The sequence below is a fragment of the Euphorbia lathyris genome, chromosome 4, assembly GCF_963576675.1.
Source record: "Euphorbia lathyris chromosome 4, ddEupLath1.1, whole genome shotgun sequence".
In the NCBI taxonomy this organism is placed as follows: domain Eukaryota; kingdom Viridiplantae; phylum Streptophyta; class Magnoliopsida; order Malpighiales; family Euphorbiaceae; genus Euphorbia; species Euphorbia lathyris.
The window spans coordinates 90,842,711-90,869,009 of record NC_088913.1 but is presented as its reverse complement, the minus strand read 5'-3'; positions in this window follow the sequence as shown (position 1 = coordinate 90,869,009).

The following is a 26,299-nucleotide window of genomic DNA, read 5'->3' as shown; positions in this document are numbered from 1 at the left end:
AACATCCTAATAAATAAAAGTGGACCCCACCTAATATTAAATGACTAATTTAACCTTAATTATATTTTCTTTTATTTTTTTGTTATCTTTTATATTAATATCCATATTTTCTCTCTCTTAATTCTCTCTTCTCTCTCCTAATTCTTTCTTCTGTTTTCTGCATCTTCCATCATCCTCACCGCCACCAGCCGCTTCCATCGTCCTCACCGCCGCCAGCCGTCTTCTGAAAACTCTTTCCTCACATGTTCTACTCTTCAAATTCCGGTACTAATTATTATCAAGCTGGATCGGAGTTGAGGGATCCAATCCCCCACTACTTTCAGGACATCTCCAAGAAATCGGCGAAGGCAGAATCAAGAGAAGGATCTTTCAGTGAGTTGAATTGGAACTACTCCGATTCAGTTTCACACTTTCAAAGTAATCTCTGTAAACCATTATTGTTAGTGATTACTTTACTTCAATAGTTCAAATTGTTCAATAGCTTTTGATTGATTAGCAAATTTAATCTTCATTTCTAACTTAACGCTTGTTCTTCATTCTGTTCTTATTTAGATAAACGCCTAGTCGTTTAATTTATCAGAGGAAAAGAGGGCATAAGCAGCAATGGAATGGATAAACATGAACAACTTGCTAATATTCTCTGCAGTTCTTCAATTTGTTTTGATCATTTATGGAGAATGGCAAGATACCCATATGGAGGTTAGATACACTGATGTGGATTACCTTGTGTTTTCGGATGCAGCCTCTTTTATGGCTTCTGGCAAGGAAGGAAAGATATTTCAGAAAACGGCTGGTGGCGGTGAGGAGGATGGAAGATGCAGAAAACGGAAGAAAGAATTAGGAGGGAGAAGAGAGAATTAAGAGAGAGAAATATGGATATTAATATAAAAAAATAAAAGAATAAAAGAAAATATAATTAAGGCTATATTAGTCATTTAACATTAGGAGGGGGCCACTTTTACTTATTAGGATGTTAAAAGTGATGAGGTGGCGCGTTGACCAAGCTTTTACCGGTTAAAATTACCTGCTGTACACTTTAGTGGGAGGTCACCAAAAGATTATACACTTTAGTGTGACAAAATTTTGGTTGTACACCAAAGTGCGATTTGGGGTAAAGGTTGTACACCACGTATGTAATTTACCCATCAGATTTTAGGTACCATTACCTCAATTAGATTGATTATTCTTGAATGGATGATTTACATAACTCGGTAAATTCTGAAAAAAATACAAAAAAAAAAAATCAAATTTCATAACATAAAAAATTAAAAGTCAACGATAACTTTATTTATTTATGCAAAAATACCTGACTCGAGCTCCTCGTACATTTCCACCGTGTCCATAGTTTTTCGGAGGTCAATTGGAATAGGAGTAGATCTCAGCCAATTTTGACAACAAACTAATGCTTCAACCATCAAAGCTGACAATGAACTCCTAAAAGGGTCTAATATTCGACCTCCTGTCAAAAATGCAGACTCAGATGCAACAGTAGATACGGGAATTGCTAAGACATCCTTGGCTACTTGAGAAAACATTGGGTATTTAGAAGCATTGTTTTTCCACCATCTTAAAACATCAAAATTTTCATCAATTTCCTCACAACTTTTTGACAAGTATCTAGCAACCTCTGACTTGGTCTCCAATTTTTGTATCCCTTTTCTATGCCTAGAGTACTTTTGTTAAAAAGAAAGAACAGTATTATCTTCCACGTCATCTACAATCAATTCATCAGAATTTTGACTACTTGAATACACCCCAAAACACATAGACTCATAATGAGCATATACTCTATATAATGTTTCTTCCACTCTATCTCTCATCAACCTGCCTTTATATTCACCATAAATCTCTTCAAAACAAAACCCCACATACCCCATCTTAAAGCGATGGTCTAAGACACTGCAACAAATAAAAAAAATTAAGATTTGCATCATTTTCCCAATATTTGTCAAGCTTCTTCTTCATTTTTATAGTCATACAACTCAAGTAAGCATCACTACTTCTTATCAAAGTGTTTAATCTATTAGTCAATGTCATAAGCTCATGAAAAAAGCATTTGACGTGATATATAATGAACCTGAAAATCTCAATGTCACAGTGTAAAAAAGTTTTAAAAACTTCACAAACACCCTAGCAATATCCTAATCTTCCTTCATAGGAGGACCAATGTTCTTAGACTTATCAAAATAAGGAAGATAATTAGCAATATCTCAATGTCACAGTGTAAGTTACACTTGATGCGTAGTAAGTTCCCCAAAGTTCGATTAACTACCTCTGTCTGACCATTTGTCTGAGGATGGGCAGTAGTACTGAACTTCAGAGATGTATCAAAAAGGGCCCACAACGTCCGCCAGAAGTGACTTATGAACTTCGTATCTTGATATGAGACAATGCTCTTTGGTACACCATGTAGTCTGACAATCTCTTTGAAGAATAACTTGGCAGTTGCTGAGGAATCGTTATTCTTCTGACAGGGTATAAAATGCGCCATCTTCGAAAACTTGTCAACCATACAAAAATAGAATTCATGCCTGTTTGAGTTCTGGGTAATCCGAGGATAAAATCTATGGATAAATCCCCCATATAGTTTCTGGTACAGGTAGTGGTATATGCAGGCCGACGTTTATCGTATGTCCCTTAGCGGTCTGACAAATACGCATCGTTCTACTAAGTAGGAACCATCTTTCCTCATCTTATGCTAGAAGTAACGGGAACTCACTACTTCATATGTTTTGTCCCGCCCAAAATGTCCTCCCAGACATCTGCCATGTAGGTCCCGAATAACCTTTTCACGGATGGAAGTGCATGGTAAGCAAAGCTGATTACCCTTCATAAGATACTCATCCATCAAGTGATACTCCCCATCTCCATGCTGGTACTGACACTTTTCCCAAATACTGCTAAAATCAGGATCTACTCTGTATTCTCCTCGGATGTTTTCAAAACACTCGACCTAAATTGCATAATATTTACATTTATTTTAGGCTTTGGAATTTTAATTTTAATTTTATTATTAACTATTATGTTTGGAAATTGGTTTCCAAGCCCACATTAACACCAAACTAGGTTTGTACTAAACATTTTTAACTAAAAACCCGTTAAGTCTGAGTTGAGCCCATAAATAAGCGCTTTGGTAAAATTATCTTCATAACTCTATGTGTTCCGCATCTCCACTCCTTGACTTTCCCAGACATGTGTTAACACCACTTATCGAAACCAACTCTAAAATCTTTGGAGCTTTTTACATGAAAAGCATAATTAAGTATAAAATTACAATTAAATTATACTATGTCATTATTTTCTATATATCACAAATAAAGATTTTATACCTAAAATATAAATTTTAATTCACAAATTCTAGGGTAAATAATTTATCAGTCCCCTACTTTTTACCTAACACGCTGTTTAGTCCTCCTAGTTTGAATAACACATTATAAGGTCTCTATCTTTTGTCATTGTTACCCTTTTGGTCCATCTGTTTATTTTTATTTTTTAGATTTTTAACCGTTATATTTGACATAACAGATAGATGGAAAATAACAAAGTAACATGGTCATTTGTATTATACTATAGCTGCCTTGAAAACTAAGATAAGTTTAGTTAAAAATCTAAAAAAAAAAAAAATAGACCAAAAGAACCAAAAGATTAATATTGAAAAAAGTTAGGGACATTGTAATATGTTTTCCAAAATAGGAAGATTAAACAGTGTGTTTACCCTAAATTCTAAGCCCTAAATATATATATTATTAACCTCTAATTTATACACCATAGTTTTAAAATATATTAAAAATAATAATTTACTAATTTAACATAATTCAAATTATTACTTAATTTTAAATAATTTAATAAAATTGAATTTCTTTACAAATTTCAACTAACCTTCGGCTTTTTACATGAAAATTATATGTAATTATAAAATTACAATTTACCCATATTATAAAGTTTAATTTTCAATATGTCAAATAAAGTATGATTTTATACCATAATTTATGAATTATAGATCCCAATTAATAAATCAAATACTCTAAAAAATATATCTTAAATCCCTAATTTTATATAATCCAGTATTTAAAATATATTAAAAATAATGATTTACTTAGTTTAATATTATTTAAATTATTACTCGATATAATTATAGATAACTTTTCAAATCGAATTTCTATCGTAAATTTCCCTATATTGTTTCACCGAGCCCATCCCCTATTGAATAGGGCCTATTATTTCCAAACCGGCCCAAACATGAGATAAGCCCATTTAAGTCTCACTTGGCTAGCCCATTTAATGAGAATCTTACCCAATTAGGATTCTAGAGTCTTTCCATACACAATCTCTTGGTGAATTAATTAAGGGTCAAATACATTAATATCATAATTAAGTACAAAATTATAATTATGATTTTTTTTTTCTATAAGTACAAAATTATAATTATGATATACATGAATATCATAATTAAGTACAAAATTATCATCAAACTTCATTCTTAATATGTCATTATTCTCTATATATTATAATTATACACTATAATTTAAAAACTTATGCTCCAATTTATAGGTCATAAACTCTAGAAAATATATTCTAGATTTTTAGTTTATAATGGCTTAATACATATTTACACCTTTCAACTTGGTACATTTTGTCTATTGGCACTCTGAACTTTTAAAATAACCTATCACACACCTATATTTGACTTTAAAAACATATTGCACACCTAGAGTTGGCTTTAAAAATCTATTACACACCTATAGTTGGCTCATTCGAACCTCCTACACACAAAATCGTTGATCTTTAACGAACGAGATGGTATGTGTATTATAGAAAAAAAGAAAAGCGCGAGAGTTCGTTCGGTATGCCACCTCATCCGTCAAAGACGAAAAATCAACGATTTTGTGTGTAGGAGGTCCGAATGAGCCAACTATAGGTGTGTGATAGGTTTTTAAAGCCAACTATAGGTGTGCGATAGGTTTTTAAAGCCAACTATAGGTGTGTGATAGGTTAATTTAAAAGTTTAGGGTGCCATTAGCAACATTTGCCAAGTTTAAGTGTGTATATATGCATTAAGCCTTTATAAATTCTAATCCTTAAAATATATTAAAAGTACTGATTTTATTAGTTTGAAATAATCCAAAATTATGAGAAGATATAGTTGTAAATAGTTTTTATTTTTTTTTTTGATAGAATTTGTAAATAGTTTTTAGAATATGAGGGTCAAATACATGAATATCATAATAATTAAGTACAAAATTACAACTAAGTCATATCACCAAACTTAATTCTTGATATGCCATTATTCTCTATATATTATGATTTTACATCATAATTTAAAAAATCTAGACTCCAATTCATAAGTTATAAACCTCAAAAAAATATATTATAGACTTCTAATTTATAAATTCTAATCCTTAAAATATATTGAAAGTACTGGGGGGTGTTTGGTTCGGGGTCTTTAGGAATGGGAATGGGAATGAGAGGGTTTCATTACCTTTGTTCTTGTTTGTTTAACAAAAAAATTTATTCCCTTTACCAATTTTAGATTATATGATTACCCTACTTTAGGTTAACTCATTACCCCAAATCTTATAGGGAATTGGATTCCATTTCCCAATTTTTTTGTTCTTTTTATTTTATCGAACCACAAATCTCTGAAATTTATGAAATTCCAGAATTTCTGAATTTCTGAAATTTTTGAAATCCTAGAATTTTCAAAAAGTCCAAAATTTCTGGAATTTCTAAAATTTCAGAATTTCTAGAATTTTAGAATTTTAAAAATTTCAGAATTTTTGAAATTCTAGAATTTCAGGATTCTAGAATTTCTGAAATTCTAGAATTTTCAAAATTCCAGAATTTTTGAACTTCCAAAATTTCTAGAATTTCAGAATATCTGGAATTTCAGCATTTCTAAAATTCCAGAATTTTTGAAATTCTAGATTCTGAAATTTTAGAATTTCCGGATTCTGGAATTTCAAAATTTTTGAAATTCCAGAATTTTCGAATTCTGGAATTTTAAAAATTCCAGAAATTCAAATTTTTTAAATTCAAGTTCCAAAATCTCCAGAATTTAATAATTTTTGAAGTTTAAGAATTTTTTGAAATTCTAAAAATCTGAAAGTTCAAAAATTCCAAAGGTTTGAAATTGTATTCCCTTTCCTAAACATAACCAAACACATAGGAGAATCAATGCATATTCCTTTCCTTTGGTTTCCCTTTCTTCATTCATTTTCCCTTACCTCATGTGAACCAAACGCCCCCTGACTAGTTTGACATAATTCAAAATTAAATATTAAATAATTAAAGTTTTTCTAAATTCATCTTTCGTATAACTAATGTGATTTTTATGTGAAAAGCCCAGTGTTGTTTCAGCAAGCCCATCCTCTATTATGTCCAAATCGGCCCAAACTCCTTACCAAACAAAAAACAAGCCCATTTAACTCTGCCTTTTCTAGGCCCAAACATGAGTTTTTGAGATTAATCCATCTGATCCAATTAGGATTATAGAGTTTTTGCTGGGAAAATTACACAGAAATTCATATTTTAAAAACTATTTATAATTATGAAAATCGCTTTTATTTATTTTATCATTATATGATTTTAAAATATCAGAATATCATAATTTTATTTTTGTTTTTGTCAAATTTTTAGTTATTCAGTTGCAGGAAATAAAAACAGTTTTAAAAAAACCACCAAATATGATATTTAAATAAATTTGTTTGACATTTAAATAAATTTGTTTAAGAGTCTGACACAGTTATAAATAATTTATTAATTATAATCATTGTGTAATTTACCATTTTTTTTATACAGTAAGTTATTTTAGGTTTTGGAATTTTAATTTTATTTTTATTATTAACTATTATGTTTGGAAATTGGTTTCCAAACCCACATTAACACCAAACTGGGTTTATACTAAACATTTTTAACTAAAAACCCATTAAGTCTGAGCTGATTCTATAAACATGTGGCGATGGTAAAATTATCTTCACATCTCTCCGTCTTCTGCATCTCCACTCCTTGACTTCCCAAACATGTGTTAACACCACTTATCAAAACTAACTCTAAAATCTCTCAATCTTTTTACATGAAAATCATAAATAAATATAAATTTACAATTAAATTATATCATGTTATTATTTTCTAGGGAAAAATACAAAAATAAACCTTGTGGTTTGGCCCATTTTCGAAGTGCACCGCTGTGATTTAAAAGTTTACAAGTCGGTGTCTTGAACTTCATTCCGTTAGCAAAGAGAGATAAAATTGACTAACGATGTTAAAAGTCAAAGGGAAAATAGTTTATTTGATCCTTATATTTAATAATTTTATAAATTAAGCATTCTTATTATCTAACTATCACAAATAAACCCCAAAATAAAAAATAAAAATTCAATTATACCATCTTTTTTATTACTCTTTAATTTTTTTCTTTGTCTCGTATCATATGTTCGTATTTCTTATAGTCTGGCATTTCTCTTCTTCTCTCCTCTCTTGCCATTCTCATCTGTATATTGCAGGTTGAGAAAAGATTGAAGCTTGAAAGCCCAACACAATCGTTCAATTCCTCTCCGGCGTCTTCGTCAAACATACAGATCAATCACACATTGACAGAATCTCTAAGCACGCCGATCTTTCTTCAAACGGACCAAGAACCTAACACCCACAGCTCAACAGCTCTCCAGGAGAGCAGTGACCCTCCACTTGCGTTCCTCTCATCCTCTCCACAATCTCCCCCAATTGATCAAACCGTACCTCGAGAATTCCCCAAAGAACATCTCAATTCGATTGATGACGGTAAAAGCAGTGGCATTGATGAAATTGATTTGTTAATGCAGCTTTTGGGTTTGTCAGATTTTGGACGAGGTAAACAGAATGAAGGAGGAGACGCAGAGGGAATAGAAAGGATTAGCGATGAGTGCAGTGGCTGTGGCTCTGAGAGTGGGTTTTACGAGAAGATTGTAGGGGTTAAGGGACCCAAATGCAAGAAGGAAGCAGATAGATTGGATGGATGGATTAGTTACTTTTTACAGAGTGGCGGTGGCGGAGAGGAGAGGATGGAGACATTAAGATTAGAGAGAGAAAAATTAAAAAAGATGAGAGAATGAAAAAAATTAAAGATAATGGAGAAGATGGTATAATTGAATTTTTATTTTTTATTTTGGAGTTTGTTTGTGATAGTTAGATAATAAAGATGCTTAATTTATAAAATTATTAAATATAAGGACCAAATAAACTATTTTCCCTTTGACTTTTAACACCGTTAGTCAATTTTACCCCTCTTTGCGGAATGAAGTTAAAGGCACCGACTTGCAAACTTTTAAACCACAGGGGTGCACTTCGAAAATGGACCAAACCACAAGGTTTATTTTTGTACTTTTCCCTATTTTCTATATATCATAAATAAAGTATGATTTTATACCTAATTTATAAATTTTAATTCATAAATTCTAGAATAAATAATTTATTAGTCCCCTACTTTTTACCTAATACGCTGTTTAGTCCTCCTAGTTTGAAAAACACATTATAAAGTCCTTATCTTTTGTCATTGTTAACCCTTTTGTCCATCTGTCTATTTTTTTAGATTTTTAACCGTTATATTTGGCATAACAGATAGACGGAAAATAATAAAATAATATAGTCATTTTGTATTGTACTATAGCTACCTTGAAAGCTAAGATGAGTTCAGTTAAAAATCTAAAAAAATAGACAAAAGGATCAAAGGATTAATATTGATAAAAGTAGGGACCTTGCAATATATTCTAAAATAAGGAGATTAAACAGTGTGTTATGTAAAAAAACTGGCACTAATAAATTATTTACCCTAAATTCTAAGCCCTAAAAAATATATTATTAACCTCTAATTTATATACCATAATTTTTAAAATATATTAAAAATAATAATTTATTTTTTTTATTAAAAGCGAAGAGGAAAAAATAATAATTTATTTAATTTAACATAATTAAAATTATTACTTAATTTTAAATAATTTAATAAAATTGAATTTGTTTACGAATTTCAACAAACCTCTTTCTATTATTGGGCTTTTTTACATGAAAATTATAGGGAAAATTACACAGAAATAAGAACTATTTGCAATTATGTCAAGTCATAATTTTAGATTATATCAAACTAGTTAAAATCAGTATTTTTAATATATTTAAGGATTAGAATTTATAAATTAGAAGTTTAGAATATATTTTCTATGGTTTATAGTTTATGAATTAGAGTCTAGATTTTTTGAATTATGATGTAAAATCATAATATATAGAAAATAATGACATATTAAGAATTAAGTTTGGTGATATGATTTTGTTGTAATTTTGCACTTAATTATGATATTCATGTAAATTGACCAAAATTATATGTAATTATAAAATTTAATTTTCAATATGTCACTATTTTCTATATCCGAAATAAAGTATGAATCTTACCAAAAAAAGAAAAAACAAATAAAATATGATTCTATGCTATAATTTATGAATTCTAGATTCCAATTAATAAATCAAATACCCTAAAAAATATATCTTAGATTTCTAATTTTATATAGTCCAATACTTAGAATATTAGTTTGATATTATTTAAATTATTACTTGATAGTTTTTTAAATCGAATTTCTATCGTAAATTTCCCTGTAGTGTTTGAACGAGCCCACCCCCTATTCAATAGGGCCTATTATTTCCAAACCAGCCCAAACATGAGATAAGCCCATTTAAGTCTCACTTGTCTAGCCCATTTAACGAGAATTCTACCCAATTAGGATTCTAGAGTCTTCCATACACAATCTCTTGGTGATTTAATTAAAGGGTCAAATAAATACATGAATATCATAATAATTAAATATAAAATTACAACTAAGTCCTATTATCAAACTTAATTCTTAATATGTCATTATTTTCTATATATTATGATTTTATACCGTAATTTAAAAAATTTAGACTCCAATTCATAAATCATAAAACCCAAAAAATATATTCTAAACTTCTAATTTATAAATTGTAATCCTTAAAATATATTAAAAGTACTAATTTTACTTGTTTGACACAATCTAAAATTATGACTTGATATAGTTGTAAATAGTTTTTAGAATATGAATTTCTATGTAATTTTCCCTTAATTAATAATATTATCAATAATCCATAGAATATATTGCTTTTGTCAAACGGTTATGACAATAAAAAAGTGTCAAATACATGAATATCATAATTAAGTACAAAATTATAATTAAGTCATATCACCAAACTTAATTCTTAATATGTCATTATTCTTTAAATGTTATTATTTTATATCCAAGTTTGAAAAATCTAGATTCGAATTCATAAATTATAAACCCTAGAAAATATATTCTAAACTTATAATTTATAAATTCTAATCCTTAAAATATATTAAAAGTACTGAGTTTACTAGTTTGATATAATCCCAAATTAAGACTTGACATAGTTATAAATAGTTTTTAGAATATGAATTTCTGTGTAATTTTCCCTAAATAAAACTTAAAATTAAATATTAAATAATGAAAGTTCTAAATTCATCTTTCCATTTTTCCTTCATCTTTTCCTTTTTCTTGGAAAGTCAGCCGGTTCGCATGAGTTTTTTTAATTTGCACGTTTTAATCAATTATCTGTATTTAATTTATTTGGAGCTATTAGAGCGGGATCTACTTTTTGGGGAATATGAGTCAAAGCAATAACAAGAATATTTCTAGTGGAATATGAAAAATGGATACAAATGTTAGACTGCTACTCAGTATCGATTAGGGGTGAGTAGAACCGAACCGAAAACCTAAAGACCGAAAAAACCGGATCGAAAAAACCGGACCAAACCGAACCAAATTATAATTTGGTTTGATTCGGTCCTAATTTTTAAGCTAGTTTGGTTTTCGGGCCGATTTGGTTTGGTCTGGTCTAAAACCGAACAAAACCAAACAAAACCAAACCAAAATATAATATATAGTACTTTTAGTTTTAAGTTTTTAAATTAATTAACTAATTATATATAGAAAAGAAAAAACAATTAAATATGTTTTTTTTTCTCTCAACTAATTATATATACAAAAGAAATCTAATTATATGATTATTGTCTTTATATAATTATTTAGTTAGTCAAGGCACAAATAGTTGTAGGTTTCTAGTGCTTTGTTTGGTCCAAACATGAACCAAACCGAACCGGACCGAAATAATTCGGTTCGGTTCAGACCAAACCGAATTATAATTTGGTTTGGTTTTAAAAAATAGATGTAATTTGGTTCGGTTCAATTCGGTTTGGTTCGGTTTTTGGACCGAACCGGACCATGCTCACCCCTAGTATCGATAATAGGTCCGAAAAGATATCAAAAAATATCAAATTTAGATATTTGTACTTTTTTGTTTGTTTGCAGGTTTCATCTTTTAATCTATGAATTTAAGAATGGAAAGAAAAAGTTAGTTTCATTCGCAACTTTTAATAATTTCTAATTTTGAAAAAAAAGGTACAGCAGTTGCATCCTTTAATGATAAAACTGGTATTTTTTTTTTTTTTTAAGTATTTGACATTTTAATAAATTCTTTTGAAAATATTCGATAGTTGTAAATAATTTAGACTGGTTATATGAAAATTGCATTGGGTCTAAAACTTATAACTACATCAAATCATAAAACTTAATTCTAAATATGTTATTATTTTTTATATTTATAAAATAAGTATGGTTGTATGCTCTTATTTGTAAGATTTTAGACTCCAATTCATAAATTTTAACCCTAAAAAAAAAATTCTAAACTCGTAATTTATAAATGTTAGTTCATAAAATATATTAAAAATGATGATTTTCTTAATTTGATATCATGATGCCAAACTAAAAAAAATCATCATTTAATATAGTTGTAAATAATTTTTTAAAAATATATCTCCATGTAAATTTCCCTAAATAATTTATCTAATTATGACTTCTATGTAAATTACTCTTATATAACTAATGTGAAATTACATAGAAATTCATCTTTTAGAAACTATTTACAACTATGTCAAGTCATAATTTTGGATTATGTCAAATTAGTAAAATCAGTACTTTTAATATATTTTAAAGATTAAAATTTATAAATTAGAAATCTAAAATATATTTTTGAGGGTTTATGATCTATGAATTGGAGTCTAGAATTTTTAAAGTATAATATAAAATTATAATATACAGAGAATAATGACATATTAAGAATTAAGTTAGGTGATATAACTTAGTTGTAATTTTGTAGTTAATTATGATATTCATGTAATTCACCCATTTTTTATGTAAAAAACCCATTATTGTTTCAGCAAGCCCATCATCCATTATGTCCAAATCGGCCCAAACGCCTTACCAAACATAAAATAAGCCCATTCAACTCTGCCTTTTCTAGGCCCAAACATGAGTTTCTGAGATTAACCCATCTGACTCAATTAGGATTATAGAGTTTTTTTTTTTTTTTTTTTTATACAGGTAAGTTATCATATTTTGAGACGATTTAATTATAGATTTTTTTTTGTTAAATGTAGATAAAATTATATAATGATAAATTTAAGTGTGTTTAATAACTCTTGTTTATTATCAATTAAATTATTTAATTAATAAATTAAAATATTTAATTTAAAATTTAGTACTTACTTCCCTAAAAAAATAATAATAATAAAAAAAAATAGTACTTACTTGGTCTAACCAAAAAATGAGTCTAATTAGATCTAGGTATGGGTTGGACCTGTCAGGTTTTTAATAAAACCTGTCAGTCCGTAATAAATGAGTCAGGCTTGAGTTCGGGCCTAAAATATGAATCTTAAAGGGTCAAATACATGGAGAAAATTACACAGAAATTCATCTTTTAAAAACTATTTATAACTATATCAAGTCATAATTTTAGATTATGTCAAACTAGTAAAATCAGTACTTTTAATATATTTTAAGGATTGAAATTTATAAATTAGAAGTCTAGAATATATTTTCTAGAGTTTATGAATTATGAATTGGAGTGTAGAATTTTTAAATTATGGTGTAAAATCATAATATATAGAGAATAATGACATATTAAGAATTAAGTTTGGTGATATGACTTAGTTGTAATTTTGTACTTAGTTATGATATTCATGTAATTAACCCAATATCATAATTAAGTACAAAATTACAACTAAGTTATGTTACCAAACTTAATGCTTAATATGTCATTATTCTCTACATATTATGATTTTACACCATAATTTAAAAATTCTAGACTCAAATTCATAAATCATAAACCCTAGAAAATATATTCTAGACTTCTAATTTATAAATTGTAATCATTAAAATATATTAAAAGTACTGATTTTACTAGTTTGACATAATCCAAAATTACGACTTGATATAGTTGTAAATATTTTTTAAAAGATGAATTTATGTGTAATTTTTCCAATCTTAAATCCGTCTGTCCAAGCCCATCTGTATATTAAAAAAAAGGTAATAATTTATTAGTCCCTGTTTTTTTACCTAATACACCGCTTAGTCCTTTTATTTTGAAAAATACATAATAAGGTCCCTATTTTTTTTGTCAATATTGACCATTTGGTTATTTTGTCTAGTTCTTTTTTTAGATTTTTAACCGAACATATCTTAGCTTTCAAGACAGACATTGTGGATATAAAATGGTCATGTTACTCTGTTGTTTTCTGTCTGTCTGTTTATGTCAAATATAACGGTTAAAAATCTAAAAAAATAGACAGAAGGACCAAATGGTTAATATTAAAAAAAGATAAGGATCTTATAATATAGTTTTCAAAATAGGGGGACTAAACAATGTATTAGATAAAAAGCGAGGGACTAATAAATTATTTACTCTAAAAAAATACAATTAAAATATCACACCAACTTTTCTTAATAAAAAAAATACAACAACACAATACTTAATAAGTTTGTAAAAATTCTACTAAACTAATTGTCTATCGAAACATCAAATCCAAAATAAATTACAACACAAAAAATATAATTAATTTATATTTATAAATTATATATATATATATTTTTGAATAAAACATAACTTATTATTATCTTAAATCAGAAGATAGAACATCAAGTATAAACGATGGTGGACAAGCTCACTCACCACGAACAGAACTATAAGTAACAGCCTTAGCAAGACTATGAGCTGCTAAATTCGCTGATCGTTTCACAAAAGAGATAGAACAAGTGTTCAAATGTCGTAATAAATCACAACACTCACAAATAACATCAGACAAATATGATAATCGAATGTTTTGATGTTGAATATCCCGAACCACCGCCAAACAATCAGATTGAAATTCGACGTGTCTTAGATTGAAATCCTTAACCTATGATAACGCTTCGCGGATCGTTATAGCCTCTGCCAATGGAGGATTAACTGTATCTGCAAGATAAGCCATACGAGACACAAAACATCGCCCTCGGTGATCTCGTAGAAGAAAACTATATGAACAGAAATTATTTTGGCTATCAATGCCTGCATTAACATTGCATATGAAGCTGCCGAAGCTGGGCTTTTTCCACTTAGTCTGAGCATTTGAATATGGAGTAGTCTGAATCGGATGACAATTCTGTGCAGCCTGCCAAGCCACAAGTTCTGTTGCTGCCGAATGACATATTTCCTCAGGGGTGCGAAGCTTATCGTTCCATACTTTGTCATTTCGCGCCTTCCATAATTGCCAACATATCATTGCGATACGATTACAATCGCTCATTGTATCTTCAAAGAGACTAATAAACCACTGAATGAAGCTGGTAATTTGATCCATTCGATGAAAACATGTATCTTGGAATTTTTTTTGCCAAACCTAATACGCCCGTGGACACCCGATGAAAACATGAAATTCATTTTCCACAAATGCGCCACAAACGGGGAAGCAATTAGGAAGAGAGCTATGGCGGGATGCAAGGTTGTTTAGCGTTGGTAAACAGTTAGTAAATATTCTCCATAGACAATTCTTAATTTTCGGTGCTACCTTCAGGTTCCAAATTAAATTCCAGTTGATTCGATTTGTATTTATCAGAGACATTGGTATTGGTCCCAATGCTTGAAAGTATCAGCTTCTTACCATGTACGCTCCAGATTTATCCTTCGGCCAGAACCATCCATCTTATGTCCTCCTACGTCTGATAGGAATGGAACGAATAAGCGCATCATCACGACTATTAAAATTACTACTGATGATCTCTTCATTCCATACCCTATAATCATTCATTAAGTCTTTCACAAGGCCTGATTGTAATGATGCAGCAACCAAAGTCGTGGGATACGGATTCTCATCGTCAGGAAACCATGGACTATTCCAGATGGAACTGGACTCTCCATTGACAATCTTCCGTCTCAGCCCCTCAATCATTAAATCACGACCCGCCATGATGCTACGCCATACGAAAGAAGGGTTATGCCCTAATGAAGCCTGTAAGAAATCAACATTGGGAAAATAACGTGCTTTCAGTAATTGAGCAACCAATGAATTCGGATATTGAACAAGCCGCCAACTTTGCTTACCCAACAATGCAAGATTAAATTTGTGAATGCCACGGAAGCCCAGTCCTCCATTTGATTTTGGCCAACACAACTTATCCCAAGCCTTCCAGTGAATTCCACCTGATGTAGAGCCCGATGAATTCCACCAGAACCTGTTCAACATATTATTAACGTCATTACAGAACTCATTTGGCATAAGAAAAATGCTCATTATGTAGGTGGGAATAGATTGTAGCATAGATTTGATGAGAATCTCCTTCCCTGCTCGAGACAAGTATTTTTCTTTCCAACTATTGATACATTTCCAGATTCTGTCTTTTAAAAAACCAAAGGCTTGCATCTTGCTTCTACCAACAACTATAGGCGCCCCCAAATAGAAACCCATATCCTCAACTTCACCAACTTCGAGTTCATTACAAACATCAGAGCGGGCCTCAACTGTCATATTACCACTAAAAAATATAGACGACTTTTGGAAATTCACGCATTGACCAGATGCTTGCTCGTAACACCTCAAACATGATTGAACCTCATCGACTTCTTTTTTATTTGCTCGAAAAAATAGGTAACCGTCGTCGGTAAAGAATAAGTGTGAAACTTTTGGAGCATTGCGAGACACCTGAGCTTCATGAATCAATCCCATCCGTTCTCTAGCTGATAGCAACGATGATAGGCATTGAGCATAGACCAGTAAACTAGGGCTGAATACATCTAACATATAATATATCCATAAAAACGTAAAACAGTAGAACCTAGTACAAATAACACCAATTTAAGATAGAATAATTTTTTATCTCACTTCATTCAATTGAGTTTATTTGAAGATTGCGAAGCTGTAACTTAACTTCTATTTATAGTTAATATTAGTATAATCTAATCTAATCATTTTTTACTTTCTAAATCTATGACTTATTCTTATTCCTACTCTCATTCAAATAAACGATAAAAATAATTAATTAGATATAATTTATCCGAATAAAACTTAGGTTAAGATGTAAAAATGCCTCTAACGTCTTAGGTCATGAGTAATTTTACTCCTAACATCTACAATAGTGTAATTTTATCCCGAACATTGGAAGCCAAGAGTAATTTTATCTCTAACGTTGATAAATTGGATCAATTTAAGAAATAATTCATCAAACGATCATCTCGGTCATGAATCTTGTCATTTACACTTCACATGTACGTTATTTTATCAGTAATAAAACACAAACATATATTAGGATGTAAAAAAATAAAAAAAAATATATTGTCTTTTTGTACCAGTTAGACAAAAAAAAAAATTCAAAAAATTCAAAAATTTTATCGAATTTATAAATATTAATCTCCAATTCTATTATTAAATTATAAAAAAACATGAAATCCTTTTTTAGAACAAATTGTTATGTAATTGATGCAGAATAAAGAACAAAAATATCTATGTTTTATAATAATGTCTGAAATTGACCCAATTTGTTAAAATTAGGGGTAAAATTGCTTTTGGCTTCCAACTTAAAGGGTAAAATTGCACTATTTTAGACGTTAAGGATAAAATTGCTCCTGATCCAAAATGTTAGGGATATTTTTACACTTTAACCCATAAAACTTTAAAAATAATAAAATTTTACTTAATTACCCTTTTTATACAGGTTTAATACATCATTTGCTTCCTGAACTTATCCAAAATGGTTGACTGGCTTCCTAAACTTTTAAAGTATCCTGATAGCCCATCCAACTTGTATAAAATGTTCAGTTAACCCTTTGAACTTGCGTAAAATATAATCAATTGATTACTCGGTTTGCAAAAAAAGTAAGTTAAATGCAGAAAAATGTCATTACATAATTCAAAAATAGATTAAAAACTAAGTTATTACTTGCTCAACTATAAAATTTGTCTTCTTTAATATTAGAACCACATACCCCGATCCTGGTTGTTTTACTTTTTTAAGATGCGTGCAATAATTCTCCCACATTGAACTTACTTTTTTGCAAATGAGTGGTCAATTGATTACATTTTACGCAAGTTCAAGATGTCAACTGAACATTTTATACAAGTTGAGGAGGCTATCAGAACACTTTAGAAGTTTAGGGAGCCAATCAACCTTTTTGGACAAGTTTAGGGGGTAAATGATGTATTAAGCCTTTTATATAAGCCAATATGAATAAGGTACCAAAATAGGGCTAAGGTTTTTGGAGAAGTACCAATTTAGGCTCAACGTTCAAAATAGCACCAATATAGGCTTAACGTATAATATAGCATCAATTTAGACCTTATGTATAAAATAGCACCAATATAGGCTTAACGTTTACAAAATAATACGAATTTAAGCTTAACGTTTACAAAATATATCCAGTTTAAGCTAAACGTCACAATTAAATTAACCATATTATATTCTTTTCCTATTAACTTTATATGTTATCTTTTTATTTAGTTCTATTTTCTTATTTATTATAATACAAGTAATTAGTATTCTTACCTATTAAGATCTTATATTTGTTTTTCATCAACCATTCCATGACTCCTAAATTCAATGACTTACGTAATATATGCAAACTAAAAGTAATTGAATACACGAGCAAATAGTTTGCATATATTACACGAGCAATGAAATTTAGTAGTCATGGAATCATTGATGAAAAACAAGTATAAGATCTTAATGGGCAAGAATATTAATTAATTGTATTATAATAAGTAGGAATATAGAACTAAATAAAAAGAAACATATATAGTTAAGAGGAAATTACATGAAAAAACATATCTCATAAATAATTTATAGTTATGACAAATCTTATTTCTAATTTTGTCAATTAGGAAGTTACCAATAATTAGTTAATTTGAGGAAGGTTATCCAGGTTTAAATTTAAAAACAAAAACCGTATTTCTCTGACATTTTCAAAATAAAAATTACAAATATGATCTATTTCATATAAAAATTAATCATTTGACTAAAAACAAAATATTATTTTCAATTTGATTATTGTGTAATTTACCCTATAGTTAAGAGAAAGAATATAATATGATTAATTTAATTATGAAATTTAGCTTAAATTCGTATTATTTTGTAAACGTTAAGCCTTTATTGGTGCTATTTTGTATGTGAGGCCTAAATTGATGCTATATTGTAAACGTTAAGTCTAAATTGATATTATGTTGTAAACGTTAAGCCTATATTGGTGCTATTTTGAATATTGAGCCTAAATTGGTACTTCTCCAAAAATCTTAGACCTATTTTGGTACCTTATCCTTAAGCCAATATTTATCAAAGAAGGCTTAATACATCACCAGTTCCCTGAACTTGTCCATAATAATAGATTGACTTCCTGAATTTTGCAAGTGTCTAACTAGCTCCTTGAACTTGATTACTCTATATCACTAACTCCCCGAACTTATTCATAAAAGTAGATTAGTTTTCTGAACTTCATAAGTGTCTCACCAATTCCCTAAACTTGCTTATTCCGTAACAACTAAATACAAAAACCTATTAATCCTAAATTCTAATCCGAGAGGTAATTTTTTCTTTTATCATGTCTTTCAACCTATTATAAGAGTTAGTGTTGGAGGTTTGAGAGATCGGATGGATGGTGATTGGCAGAGGCGGAGACAGGGGTGGGCCCGGGGGTCGGGCACCTCCAGCCGCTGGAACCACCATGACCACGAATATTTTCGACCCCTTATCTCCACGAAATTTGAAGTTGTGGTGGTTCTGGCCCCCTGTTCCTAAGAAATAATGGCCGGGTGTTGAATTAACACTCCAAAATTGGCCTAAGTCCTATTACGTACTCTCTAAATCCAAAATTCTATTTTTTTTTTTGGCCTTAAGCCCTCCTTGAATTCAAATTTCTAATTTTTATTTTTGTCTGTTAGGTCATCCTTAAATTCAAATTTCTAATACTTTTTTACCCATTAGACGCAATGGAGCTAATCTTCCTATCCACAAATTTGAATTTTAAAGTTAATGGAGCTAATCTACTTTTATGGACAAAGTTAGGATAGTTGGTGATATAGAATAATCAAGAGACACCTGTCAAAAAATTCAAAAAGCCAACCTACTAATATAAACAAATTCTGGGAGCTGGGTAGCTGGGAAGCTGGTCAGCATCAAAGAATCTATCTAAACTTAAAATGTATCGTTTGAAATGTGTTTCCAAGGTAACTTAACCCATTTAATTAGGTATTTTAGATAATAGTACTGATCTTCCAAATAATCCAGTTGTAAAACTGCAACTCAAATTGAAAATGTAAAATAGGATTTCAAAAAAAAAACAATACTATCGATAAACTCTGCCTTCATCCCATCTGGTATCAGTGACGAATACATGATTATTCAGTTTGGGGGCCGAGTTTACATGTATATTTGCAAAAAAAAAAAAAAAGCTAAATCGAAATTGTTCAATTTTTATTATATGTATATGTGTGTTATAATTTGAATGGTAAAAAATCAATTTTTAAGTATTAATATACAATTTCTCAAAATTAAGCTAGATTTAGTTTAAAAGTCCTAACATGTAAAAAAAATGGATTTAGAGATGGACGAATAGGTAAAAAAATTAAAATTTTTGATTTGAGAGGACCTAAAATGCAAAAAAAACAATAATTTGGATTTAAAGAGGGTCTAACTGGCCAAACAATAGAAATTTGGATTTAGATTTGTCCAAAAGGCACAAAAGAAAAAATTAAAAATTTGGAATTAGAGAGGCCTAACACGTCCAAAAAATAGAAATTTGGATTTAAGAAGTACGTAATAGGCCCAAAATATTGAAATTTTGAATTTTGGACAAACCTTACACTTAATGGACCATTTTGGAGGCTAATTCAAGACCCGGTATTTTTTTTGAGACAAGAGGGTCGAAACTACCCGGGTTAAGGTGGTTCTGGCGGCTGGAGAGGCCCGGGGCCTCCCCAGGCCGCCGTCTACGCCCCTGGGTATCCATCACATCTTTCCACCAATCAACTCCATCTCCATTCCGTCTGGTCTCAATACTACATAATTATTAAGGTTCATGTGATCAAAACCGATATGCATAGAGAGTCTTTTTATTACTTAGGTTTTTTTTTTTTTTTTTTTTTTTTAAATCTTATCCCTATTATAAACTATTTCAAATTATTGTAACAACTTTTTTATGATAACTTATTATTAAGGCTTACTTTGTTAAAAATAAAGTAAGCATAGCATAACCCCAAACTTTAAATATATATAAAAATAAGTTTCATAATAATGTAATATTGGATCGATAATCACCTCTAAAAGCAATAATTAATGGAGATTTTATTTTTAAGTACAAATTTTAATTTAGGTGGGTTTATATGGAGTGGACTTTGATGCGCGATGCCTAGTAGTGTGTAAATAGAGTGTGAATATGTGGATATGTGGATATAAGTATGAGTAAGATGTTACATGTATGTGCTTAAACTCTACTAGACGCGGCTACTTAGGGGCAAGTGTACCCCGTCGTATCAAGTAATAATCCGGTTAAGACCGGGTATCGAATCAGCGAGATTTATAACCACAAGTATTAAACTACTCGGTTCTATTCGTTATCTAAGCGGTGAATACTTTAGGTTGGTTTGGGTGACAATTACAAAATATTCCTAAACTATGGTGAGACAGACTTATATAACCGAAACTCTATGGGTTGCAATAAGATATAAATATAATAAACAAAGACTCAGAACGTATACGATTGATGATTTACTCTTGCAAAGACGACTACGTATAGTTCAACCGACCCGTGAAGTACTTAGACTATGTGGTTCCTAGTCAAGGCGTCTAATGCTGGGGATCAGAAACTAGGGCCCGTAAGTTCCGTGGCTTGTCAATTCCTACGGTTTCCGGTGTGTCACTTTCGGTAGGGCATCACCTATATGGTTCCCTAAAGATGACTCGTAAAAGAGCACCGGTAATCGCGCTCCCCTACATAATAATCAATTACAAATATCAAAACAAGTAGTAAACATCAACACGTATAGAGAAACGGAAATTGCAAATCATATATTATAAATATGGAATGAAAAATGTGGAATACAACCAAGCCTAGTACATAGGAAGAGTGCAAGCTAATTAGCAAGTAGAAAGGGAAGAATCGGCCCTTGGAACTAGCTAACCGGACTCAAGGCTGTGTCTTAGGTCTTGGAGGTGGAACTTCTAGAGCTTGGTGGAAGAGGATGGAACGGAACTTCGATGGAGTGACGGAATAAATGAACAAGCTCTCAAAGTGGTAGAGTTTGGTTACATAAAATCTGAATGCGGAAATAAGTGCTAATCACTCTTATTTATACACATCAAGTTCGGGGGTAAAATCATAATACATAAGTTACAAGTAAGAATTCACATTGTTTGTGCAGGTTTCACATGGCATGCCCCGCGTGGAAGGGGGGACGCCCCGCATGTCTGCCATTTTGCCCATTCAGTTGATAATTTCTTCACACGTGGACCGATTTCAGAATTGTTGACTCAACCACGTTTCGCATATTCCGGAGTACGCCCCGCGTGGTTGAGCTCCTGGAACTTGATGTTGCTTGGTTGCTTCTTCACGCCCCGCGTATTTCTTGGGACGCCCCGCATGGATGAGCTCCTGGAATTTTAGTCCTTGATTCACACCTTGTACGCCCCGCGTACCATGTTCTACGCCCCGCGTGGTAGGTGTTGACCATGTGGGAACACGTAGTTGACTGCCGTGATTTAGTGGGCATTGTCCTACGCCCCGCGTGTGGCCTTCCACGCCCCGCGTGTCTGTTGAATTATCACTTGTTTATTCTCTAACTTGTACCTGCAAAATACGACCCTCGAGAACCGAATTAGCTTGGCGTTTTATTTTTCCGAAATTAATAAAAAATAAAAGAAATTTACTAAAAACACAAAATTTATTTTTATTTTGTTATTTATTTAAAAACATACTATTTTGTAATTAGACTTACTTATTTAGCTCAAAATTAAACCGTAAATCACGCTAAAAGATAGGGACAAAATGTCCCTATCAGACTTGATATTTGATTTTTGAACTCGAGCTCTAGGAGTGTTCAATAATCGGTCCAGTTTGAAAAAAAGAATCAAACCGAAATAAACGAATATCAAATAGTCCATAAAATAAAAACAGAATCTAACAAAATAATATTAACAAACCAAACTAAATCGAACCAAGTATTTCAATTCGATTTTCGGTTTCACATTTAATAAATAAATTATTTCTTATTTCTTTTTTCTTTTTGAAAGAATACGCTGAATTATATTAAAAATTGGATTTGCATCCAAAGAAATAATATCTGCAAGCCACAACAGCATAATAGAGGAAAAAAATCGCTAGTATTGGAACGAGCTTGTCTAGCTACTAAATGGGCAGTCCCGTTCGCTAAACGAGAAACATATGAAATTTAAAAAAAAAAAGATTCGAATCTAAAATGAATCTACAGTCCTGAATCAGAGTACCAAATTTAGAAAGATCTAATACGGGAGAGAGGATTGCATCCACCACTGTCTTTGCATCCATTCCAAACTCAATATTGGTAAAAGATTGACCCGCTAACCAAAAGCATACTAGTACGGAGTGCAAGAGCTTCAAGTACTTTGGGTTCCTTAACACCTTGTAAAATATTGCTGCTACAAAACAAAAAGGACATTGTCTCGTCGCGTACCACGGCTCCCATACCGCTTTGATTTGTGTCCGCAAATATAGCAATATCCGAATTACATTTGAGATAACCACTAACCGGCGGTTGCCATCGGAATATAATGCCCGCAACAGCCACTGGCCCAATCGCAAATCGCCAAGTCACGGTGGAGAGAGATCCACCAATCGCCATAATAAAAACTGAACGGACCGATATATTTTAATATATAAAAACTGAACGGACCGATATATTTTAATATTTAAGATCGAAATAGAATCTAATATACTAAAAAACCAAACCGAAAAATGAAATTCATCGATTCGATCGTTTGTTTTAGTCTGGTTCGATTTTTGAACACCTTTATATCCCATATTAATTAGGGAATTTATACATGAGTCCTTATCTTTCAAATAATAAAAAGGCCCACTACAAAAATAATGGACTTTACCAACACTTTTATAGGAACACTTTTTTTTTACCCAAAAAATGCACTTCATAAATAAGTGGAATTTACATCCTCAAAAATAGCGTTAGACAGCCAATCCGGCACAACAGAAGATAAAAAAAATCGCTAGCATTGGAATAGGCCTGCCTAGCTACCAAGTGAGCAGCCCTATTCGCTAACCGACTAACAAACGATACTGAGAAAGTAGGATTAGACTCAAGGATAACTCGACAATCATGGATGAGCGTTCCAAATTCTGAGATATCCTTTTTGTTGGAAAGAATTGCATCAATAACAAGCTTGGCATGTGATTCAAATTCGACATGTGTATAACGCATAGAAGTAAGCCAGATTATGCTCGTTCGTAAAGCTAATGCCTCGACCACCTTAGATTCTCTAATACTAGCAACGCAGCTGCTGCTACGGCATAGAAAGGTGCCTGTGTCATCTCTGATCACTGCTCCCATCCCGCAACAACTAGCTTCCTTGAAAATAGCACCATCTACATTAGACTTCACTGACCCCCTTTCCAGCGGCTTCCATTTTAACTTTTCTCGAGCCTGAAAAAGATCGCTATTTGCTCGGTTTTGTTCAGATCCAGATGGCCTTGTGTCTACAGCGGCTGTTGTGGAAAACGGACCAAGCACCGCGGCTACTGCCATAGGTGGCGACGTTGCTTCAATCGGAGGTTCATGCAATGCGGTTGCCGTGGGCAGGACAGATGGTGCGCTGGTTCCAGGATTTCCCCTTGGCTTATTCTTTGAATTCTGCTGATAAGCTCGCCAGTCCCTTAGTTCATCAATGCCATGTCGCCAACTAATATCCACCAGCCACCATGTCAAGTGCCAAAGGACTCTGTTTTGGTGATCCTAAATGGTCTTTAAAACACAGCAGAGTCTGTCGATAAGCTCTAGATTCGGATCGTAAATTGCCTGCAATAACCAATATGCAAAATTCATCCAGTTAGTTTCTGGGATTGGGAGGCCAACTATTCACCATAGATCACCTGCAAAACAACAATCGATAATAAATGGTTATCTGTTTCATCCTGATCCACACACACAGGGCATTCGATTGTGATTGGCACACGTCACTAGGCTAGTCTAGCCCGAGTGGGCAGGCTGCTGAGCAAATTCGCCATAAAAATAGCTTCAGTTTGGGTGGAAAATTCAGACTCCAAATCCTCCTCCAGCCCAGGTTCACTATCCTCTCCTACTCCACCTCCACCCCAACAATGTAACCCGAATGCACATTGTAAAAACCGTTTTTTGACCATTTCCAGACTCTTCTATCCTCACTGACAGTGAAGGGCAATATAATATCACAAATAACATTCACTTCAACTTCACTAAAGCACCCCTTCAATTTATCCACATCCCATCCCCTCATATTTTCAAGTAACAAATCAGCAGCTCTTAGATCTTGCATCCCAGGGACCATAAAGGAATTTATGCAAAAGTCGCTCAGTTTTGGTGTCACACCCGACCCTAAACGATATCGGGCATGAAAAGAAAATAGGATAACAAACGCCTAACAGCCTGAAAGTCGAACCGATTTTCTATTATATAAAAATTCATTTTCTCAACTCAATTTCAAAATACCACGAAAATAAATAATTATTCTAATCGTACAACGTTTCATCAAACTGACATTTTATCAAACCATATTCGTAATCAAACAAACGTAAAACATTATATTTCAAATCTTCAAGCATTTTCAAAATCTAATACTAAATTTGCGTGTGTGTCCATCCTTGAATTCCATCCGTGTAGCTTATCATAATAACATCAATCATATCAATAATCGAGATATCTCATTCATATCTCGCCTTGCCTAACGTTAGGACTACCAGCCGTGCACTCTGGCCATACCGCCCTTAGGTATGGTCTTACAACTTACAACTCCTACCCCGGGCAATCCTAGATGGACAAAACTATTTTATCTTTCTTTCAAAATATCACGACATAAAAGTCATATTTGGACTTCAATCCAAATCACAGAAATAATAACAATAACAACCGCACCAACTTTCTCAATCCAAAAACAATTCAATTAAAAAACAATTCGTATAAAATAGTCAGATTCATTTTCCAACCCAATTTTCAAAATACCACGATAATAAATAATTATTATTCAAATAATTTATTGTCAATTAATAGTCAATCAGTTAAATTAATAAAAGCAAGTAAGTCTTACAAAAAGATAAGAAAACACAAAGAAAGAAATCCAAAAGTTATAAATAAACCTATATATAAAGCATAATAGATAGTATTCCATCATTATATTCATTGGCCACCGAAAATCAAAGTTATCATCGACCTTTAGTTTTGATTATGTATTAGTTTTGTTCTTAATCTTATAATTTTGTTCTTACTTCAAATCATATAGTCTTATAATTTGTTTACTTCATTAAGAGATTCAGATTTATTTAGAAGCGATTTCCATTGATAAACTGTATTAATAGCATTTTCTTCAACAATTGTTAGAATTTATACTTTGATATCTCCAATTATAGAAATCCGATTGAAATAGAAGAGGCATGGACAACTGAAATCAGGAAAAGCAAAAGTGTAAAAAATTACAAAAAATCATTATTTACAAAAAATCATTATGTTTCCCAAGGTAATTATTCAATTTTTTTTCATATGTAGAAGTTATTTTATTCTCAATTGTGTCCACACATTTCGCTACCTTATCTATGTTTTTTTTTATTTTAACATCTTCATATATTCGCTTCTATCTCCATTTCTTATAATTTATTAATTGTAAGTTTCATTTATTTGAAATATAAATTATTTGATTGGATCGTCATATCCCTTTCATTT